Raw genomic sequence first — 8,736 nt, 5'->3', positions numbered from 1 at the left:
CCTCCTCAATGATACATTATTCTATCTAGAACATCTCATCTGTATAATACATCATACTATCTAGAACATCTCTTCTGTATAATACATCATACTATCTAGAACATCTCTTCTGTATAATACATTTCATTATCTAGAACATCTCTTCTGTGTAATACATTATACTGTTAAGAGAATCTCTGTTAAATAATACATTATGCTTCAACATCCACACTATTTAGAATAAGGACATATTTCTGTTGTGTGATATGGGAACACAAATGATAACACTGATCTACCACACACACTTTTAAAAAATTAAAAAACAAACTGAAACACGAAGCTTGTTCAGTTAACTCCTATATTTACGCTAATACTTCCTAAGATTTCGTAGAAATTCGTAGAAAATACCTTTTTTTTTTTCTATGTAACGGTTGGAATTATTTCAGCAATGTTTGAAATTATGACCTGGAGATTCAAACAATGGTTATGCAGTGATGAAGGTAAGATTTCCAGACTATCCAGATAATTTTGTTAAGTCAGGTTCATACAAAGGCACACGTACCATACTCCTAAGTTACAGAAAATATAATAAAAAGGTCTATAAAACCTTAACTTTCCACGTACTAACTACTTCAACAGGATAAATAAACATGACAAATGTACACACATTTCTAGCTCTAACGTTTTTAAACTATTTTCTAGATACGACATTACACATATGCTTATATGAACTGAAATTAATTACATACTAATACTATATAGCATATTATTTTAATTAATTGGTATTGGACCTCATTCTTAATAAACAATGCTCCAACTTCAATGCAATTGTGTAAACACTTTTTGGAACAAAATACAATAGCGAACAGGTAATAATTTTATAAAAAGCTTACTTAAGAACTTGAACAAAAGCACTATTTACGTTCGTGTTAATTAAATATATTTTTAATTATTGCACTTACGCCCTAAAAGCATACGACACTGTCAGGTCTGAAGCAAAGCATCGCTTTCGCGAAGTAATATCATCCCTATCACGTGACCAGCAATCGCAAGTTCGGGGAAATCACGTTACAAATATTAAGTGTGAAAACAAAACAAATTATTCTGAAAATAATTATAATTCAGGAACCCCGCCGCGCAAAATGTTAATATATGTCCCAGAAGGAGGTGATTCGTAGAAATAAACTGCTTATGTCTGCTATTCAGAATGTCTTTTCAGGCTTAAAATCCAGCAAGTATGAAAAAAGATACAGCTAAATATAGCAGTAATAGTTTTAGAGGTTTCAACTTTTCCACCTTACCTAGAATCAGTATCACACCTCTTGCTTTCTTCTAAAATAATTTTCTTTTCCTCTCTCAGAGGGCCCGGCATGGCCAGGTGGGTTAAAGGCTTTCGACTCGTAATGTGAGGGTCGCGGGTTCAAATCCCCGTTGCACTATACATGCTCGTCCTTTCAGCCGTGGGGGCGTTATAATGTGACGATCAATCCCACTATTCATTGGTAAAAGAGTAGCCCAAGAGTTGGCGGTGGGTGGTGATGACTAGCTGCCTTCCTTCTAGTCTTACACTGCTAAATTAGGGACGGTTTGGTTTGTTTTGAATATCATTATACAATGGCATGCTGACATAAGATCAGAAATAAAGATTTATGGAAAAAAAAAAATAGGCCGCTATAATAATATATTTTTCTAATAAAAAGGTAACCTATTGTTTTTACCTTTTTGTTTTTACAGAAATAAAAAATATTAAGTTTGTTTGTTTTTGAATTTCGCGCAAATCTACTCGAGGGCTATCTGCGCCAGCTGTCCCTAATTTATCAGTGTAAGACAAGATGGAAGGGAGCTAGACATCACCACCCATTGCCAATTCTTGGACTACCCTTTTACCAAGGAATAGTGGGATTAACTGTAACATTATAGCGTTCCCACGGCTGAAAGGGCGAGCATGTTTGGTGTGACGGAAGAGGGGGTCATAGTATATGGGTGTTCATAATATTATTTTGAGAATTTTTTTGTTTTTCTTTGTGTTTGATCAGTGAGAGTTGTCTTACTATGAAATTAAATAACACTACATAAATTAAAAAACACGAACAGTTATAAATCTTTTCTTTCAAGCAACATTAAAGTTGTATATATATATCAAGTTTCCATCGACGTTCTGAGACGCTCGAGTTTTTACACTGTTAAGAGTGACGCAATACTAAAATGACCACATTTGCCAAAGAAAATTTTTATTAATACAAATTCCAACAATAACGTTAGTAATTATACATGTAAATCTGACCCAACATAGTATAAACGTCACTCACCTGAATATCCACCAAGCATGATCATTTACCAAAGTATAAGCCCCCTGCTAGTACAGCGGTATGTCTACGGACTTACAACACTAATATCTGGGACTCGATTCTCCTCGGTGGGCTCAGCAGACAGCTCGATGTGGCTTTGCTATAAGAAAACATACACACCAAAGCATTAAAAAAATTTCTCACTTCGTCCAGACAATTTTCGGTCACCAGTTTTAAACATCCAAGATCTTATATCGCGCGAAGCTACACGAGCGCTATCTAGGGTAACCGCACCTAATTTAGTAGTGTACGTCTATAGGAGAGGCAGCTAGTTATTCATCACTACCCACCGCCAACTCTTGGGCTACTCTTTTACTAACGAATAGTGGGATTCACCATCACATTTTAACGACCCTGCGGTTGAAAGAGCGAGCATATTTGATGTAACGGTGATTCGAACCCGCGACCCTTAGTTTACGAGTAAAGTGCTTTAACCACCTGGCCATGCTGAGCCTTGAGTATCGAATCCTTATGTTTAGCGTAATAAGCCTGACGATTTGCTGCCGAGTCGCTGATGGTGAGGGGTATATGTGAGCATTTGTACCTTTCACAACTCAAAAGTAAGTGGAAAGTTATATATAAAAAAAAATCATACTAACTTAATAGTTAATATCTAACTTCTGCTGGAGAAATGTACGCTACAGATTCGATTAAAATGTATTACTGAAACCAATTCAAGTTTTGTACTGTCAAATAAGGTTTGTGTTTTTAGATGTTCTGAAGAAAGTGTACGTCGAAACATCGAAAATCCAATTAAAGAAAATAAATTTGGTGTCATAAGAGTTGTTTATTACTATCCTTAAAATGTCTTTTATATAACGATATGCACGACAGAAATTAAAAATAATTTTCTGCTAAATCATTTACACGTAGCTTCACTTATTGTTTCTAGCTTGTGCCTTTCCATCTTAATTTATTGTTCCCTAGTAATTATATCCTATTGTCCTGATTGTATGTCTTTACGGTTATCCAAATTTGTGTAATTAATGCAACAATGTTAATTCGTATATGTTACTAATAATTTCCAACAAATCAAGCTAACTGGTAAAATTCACCCTTAACGGATTGTGTAAGAACCTTTTCTACGCTGCTGAAGCTTGATTATATTTAATGCACTTATCGTAACTTTCGTTTTAGGCCTATTACGTTTTTAACTCTACATTCTTCAACCACACATTCTTCGACGATGAGTTAACAACTAACTGTTTTACCAAACGACTTATGTAAATGAGTTCCGACTTCCATCGTGTTTAATGTATCTCAACCAGCCTAAAGAGCTCTGGATTCAGCGAAATATGTCGTCGACAATGTAAATGGTGAACAAGTTGAAATACTATTATGTATTCTTTTTCTTTATTAAAAACCCGAATAGACTGAATAAAGAATGAAATGTTGAAAATAAGCGGGGCCTAAAACTATAATGTCTTATGACAGGTACATTTAATGTATATAAATATAATAGTACTATGTGTTGCATGTTCATGTAATCATTTCGCAAAGTGTGCACGGATCTTCACCCAAATTGATATGGAGGCTCATTAGGTCCATGCGAAAGTATATACAAATTTTCAGTTTTACATTTTGCGATTTTTTGTTGTTTCTTTTGAGTGCTACTTCGCCCCTTGTATATGGATCTTCACAAAATTTGGTATAGAGATTTGTTGGGTCCAGGAAAGGTACATATAAAGTTTCTGTTCCACATTTTGTGTTTTGCAGTTTTTCACAAACACATATATGGGGAGCAGTTTTTAATGTACTAAGATGACGTTTCGTTAATCACGAATTCACACAACTTCAGTCCATGGGACAGGTACTGTAACTAGTGAAGAATAGGTTTTTTTGTTTCAACACTAAATGAACTAAGTTATGCATTTTACACTATTTAATTCGTTATTCTAAGTGTACATTGACTAACTGTGAACAAAATATACCCAGATAACAAACTGAGAAACCCCTGACTTAGTATTCTCTTTCTCACACATATAAATTTGCTTATTTATTTATTTGTTTATAAGTACAGGGCATGTCATAAATAAGAATCCACTGGTACATTTCCCTAATTTGATAGTAATAGCGCTGCTTCGTGATGACAAGAAATCCACTTGAAGTAAAAATGTATCTCAAGACGACTGGTATGGGTATTAAAACTTTTATTAAAACAAAGATGGCCTTAAAAGGGCGAAACGTTGTTATCTAATTTATTTTAATAAATGTTTTAATACCTATACCAGCCCTCTTGAGATACAATAGCGCTGCTTTGATTTAGGCCTTCTCTGATCAGGTGGTTAGGGTGCTCGACTCCCAATCTGATGGTTGCGAGCTCAAATCCCCGTAACACCAAAAATGCTCGACCTTTCAGCTTCGAAGGCTCTACAGTATTAAAGTCAACACCACTACTTGTTGTTGGGCTCCCGCTAGTACCGCGGTGAGTCTAAGGATTTACAACGCTAAAATCAGGGGTTTGATTCCTCTTGGAGGACTCAGCAGAGCGCCCGATGTAGCTTTGCTTCAAGAAAACGCACACTATTTGTTGGTAAGAGGGCAGCCCAAGAGTCAGCAGTGTGTGGTGATGACTAGCCTTCCCTCTAGTCTTACATTGCTAAATTACGGACGGCCAACGCAGATAGCCCTTGTGTAACTTTTCGCGAAATTCAAAACAAATAAAATTATTTGTTGCTGATTTTTTACTTGAGTTGCCTTGAGTGAAATGTTATAAGATTTACAGATATGTTTTTGTTGTTTTTTTTTCAATTTCGTGCAAAGCAACACGAAGGCTATCTGCGCTAGCTGTCTCTAATTTAGCAGTGTAAGACTGGAGGGCTACACTTTTACCAACGAATAGTGGGATTGACCGTTTTATTATAACACCCTCACAGCTGAAAGAGCGAACATGTTTTGGTGCGACGGAGATTCGAACCCGCGACCCTCAGGTAACGAGTTGAACGTCTTAACCCACCTGGCCATGCTGGGCCTTAACAGATACTCTGCTGTGATGTCGAGAAAACCCACTTGTAGAGAAAAAATATATATGTAAAAACGGCTCGTTTGCGTTGAGAAAATTTTTTACGTAGAGGAGCGAACGTTTCGACCTTCTTCGGTCATCGTCAGGTTCACAAAGAAAGGAAGAGGTAACTGACCGAAAGCTGACCACATGTTTGAAAGGGGTTGTGTAACTGAGTGTCGGAATGTAGAGGGCGTGCTTAGATGTTTGAATATATAATTTAATATTATTTATTTTATTATTATTTATTATATTATTTTTAATATACTGTAGATATAAAGATGTTCCTTTATATTGGTTTATTTTGGGTTTAAGTTGTTGTATTAGTAAGGCTTCTTTAATTTTGCGTTTGTTTATGTTTGTTTCTTTATTTGGTATTTGAGTGTTTTCTATGGTTATGTTGTGTTTATTTGACTTGCAGTGTTCGAAACCGTGTGAAGGTGACTTTTTATGTTCTTTGAATCTGGTTTCCATTTTTCTACTTGTTTCTCCAATATGGAAGTCGTGGCAATTATCACATTGTATTTTATAAATAATGTTGGTGTTGTGTTTGCATGTGTAGTTTTTACATATTATAGACCTCAGTTTTGTGCCTGGATTATGAATAAATTTGGTATTAACTGGAATGTCATATTTTGTCACTAGTTTTTTGCCAAATGTTGGTTATTTGTCTACTGATGTCAGCAATATATGGTATGCAGCAGTATATGGTTTCGTGATTTTTTGATTTGTGAGATATATTTACTTTTGTTGTTTGACTTTGCTTTCTATATATAGGTTTGTGCGTATAATGTTTTGTACAGTTTGTGGAGGAAACTTATTGATGTTGATGAAGTATTGTTTATTTTGTGTAATTAGTCGTTAATGTAATCTCGTGAGCATAGTTTCATGGCTGTGTTTATTTGGTTTCTTAGTATGTTGAGTTTTTGTTTTGTTTCATGTGCTGAGTACCAAGGGATGTATAGTCCAGTATGGGTGATTTTTCGGTGGATTTCTGTTTTAAATTGTGTATCGGTTCTTGTAATTTTGAGGTCAAGAAATAATATTTGATTGCTTTGTTCTTGTTCACATGTGAAGTTAATATTGGGATGTATAGAGTTAATGTGATTGAAAAAAATTAAGTGTGTGTGTTCTGTAGATGTGAATCCCGCAATCGTGTCGTCTACATATCTGTACCAGTATAGTGGTGGATGTAATGCTGTGTTAATTGCTTGTGTTTCAACTTGTGTCATAAAAATATTGGCTAGAACTGGTGATACTGGGTTGCCTATGCTCAGGCCATTTGTTTGTATATCGTTGTGGTTGTTGAAAATGAAGTTTGTCTTTATCGTGGTGAATTCTATGAGGGTTGCTAATTGGTTGCTGGGAATGTCTATAGATGGGTTAGGGTCTCGGATATAGAGTTCTAAGGCTATCTTGCAGGCTTCAGCGGTTGGAACTTCTGTAAAGAGGGATATAACATCGAAACTGGCCATTAAGGCTTTATGATTAAGTTGATTAAGAATAGACTTGAAATTAAAAGTATTTGATGAATGAGCTGGCTGATGTTAAATATTTGGAGAATGTTCATGCTATGTATTTACCAAGATTGTAATTAAACGATTCATGTGTGAACATTATTGGTCGTAATGGACTATTTGGTTTATGAAGTTTGGGGATGCCGTATGTTTGTGGTGTGCGTGAGTCGGTTTTGCGTAGGTGGGAATAAAGTGTTTGTGAAATTGTGTTGTCTTTTTTTCATTTTTAGTAGTATTTTGTTTAGTTGCGTTTCGTGTGTCTTTGCTAGATTTGTGTGTATTGTTTAAATTTATTAGTGTCTGAGAGGATGTTCTTCATTTTGTGGATGTATTCATTCGTGTTCATTATGACTATAGTCATACTAACTTTCAAATATGTAGTCAGCTTCCGGTCAGTTACCTCTTCCTTTCTTTGTGAACCTGACGATGACTATGGGATTATGTTTTTCTTCCTCAGTGTGCCACACTTTTTCATAATAGATGATCTGCCATTGTTTCTTTTAACCTTCGTATCCAGATACAGTTGGATGAATTATATCTATCTTTGGATGACATAGTGGTATCCACAGATCAGCCCATCCCACCATGGCTAATTACTATCCCCAAATGTGACCTTTCTTTGAGTCAACTGAAGAAGACAGATACACCTGATTGGAGGTATTACCTTTTATTTGCTGAACATCTTTGAAACCATCCTTCCATTCCCATTTATAAAGACGGTTTGGTGTCTCTGTGGGATCTGTCTCTTTTCACGTGATTCGGTTGTTGCACACAGAATTCCCTCTGCACTTTTTGTGTTCATTGCCGAATTGTACGCCATTTCTCTTGCCCTGAATCACAAAGAAGCTATGCAGTACACTAACTTTACCATTTATACTAATTCAATTAGCTCTCTGTTAGTCATGAAATCGCTTCATTCAGTTCTCACTCTACTCTCGTCGGTATTTAAAACCGACTGACCTATTTTTCTTTAACACCTACTTCTATCCAGTTCTTCTGGATACCAGGCCATGTTGGTATTCGCGGAAACGAGCTCGCCGATACTGCAGCTAAATCTGTCTCCTCTGGCACTATCACTGCTGTGCCTGTTTCATACATGGACTATGGTCCTGTATTCAAGACTCGGCTCTGTGCCAATTGGCAGTCGACTTGGAGTGAGCAGCGTGAAAACAAGCTTTTCCAAATAAAACCCTTTATTGGATTTTTGGCATCTTGTTTTATGAGAATTGGAAAGAGGAAATTGTCCTAACTAGACTACACATTGCTTACAGTTATTTAACTCATCATTTTGTTTTATCTGGGACTAATGCATCAATGTGTTGTCTGTGTGACACTCAGGTCACAATAAGCCACACTTTACTGTCTTGCCGTCGTTATGACCCTCAACAATGGCACCATTTTAGACATATTTTCTCCCAAGGTTTACTCATAACGTTGGACAGTGTCATCAACAATGGTAACACTGTCCACCTTACACTTTTGTTTTTGTTTTTTAGAGCCATTGGCCTTTTTAACACTATTTAGTTTTTAATTCATAAGTAAGACCTTTTTTATGATTCCTTTTTGAAGTACAACTCGTTCGATATGAAATTGGAAAATGGCCGTAACGTCAAATAACTCGAAACCAGGACTGGAAAGGCCAACTTTAGATGACTAACGCTGATGTTTGAACTTACCTGTCAGTCATCCTGGCGAGTTATGACCATTCAACTTATGCTACAGAATGTTCTTTAAAACTAGTATTACTGTAATTTCTCTCTTACTGCTGTACACTAGATACAAAAATTAGATTTCATGCTGTTTAAGTTTTAATTCAAAAATTCAACTTTGTTTTGTTTTACCTTGATTCCTTTTCACGAATTTTAACACTTTTACTTTACTTTTAAATATT

The sequence above is a fragment of the Tachypleus tridentatus genome, chromosome 9 (genome assembly GCF_004210375.1).
Source record: "Tachypleus tridentatus isolate NWPU-2018 chromosome 9, ASM421037v1, whole genome shotgun sequence".
Lineage (NCBI taxonomy): Eukaryota > Metazoa > Arthropoda > Merostomata > Xiphosura > Limulidae > Tachypleus > Tachypleus tridentatus.
Note: the sequence above shows the minus strand (reverse complement) of the source record.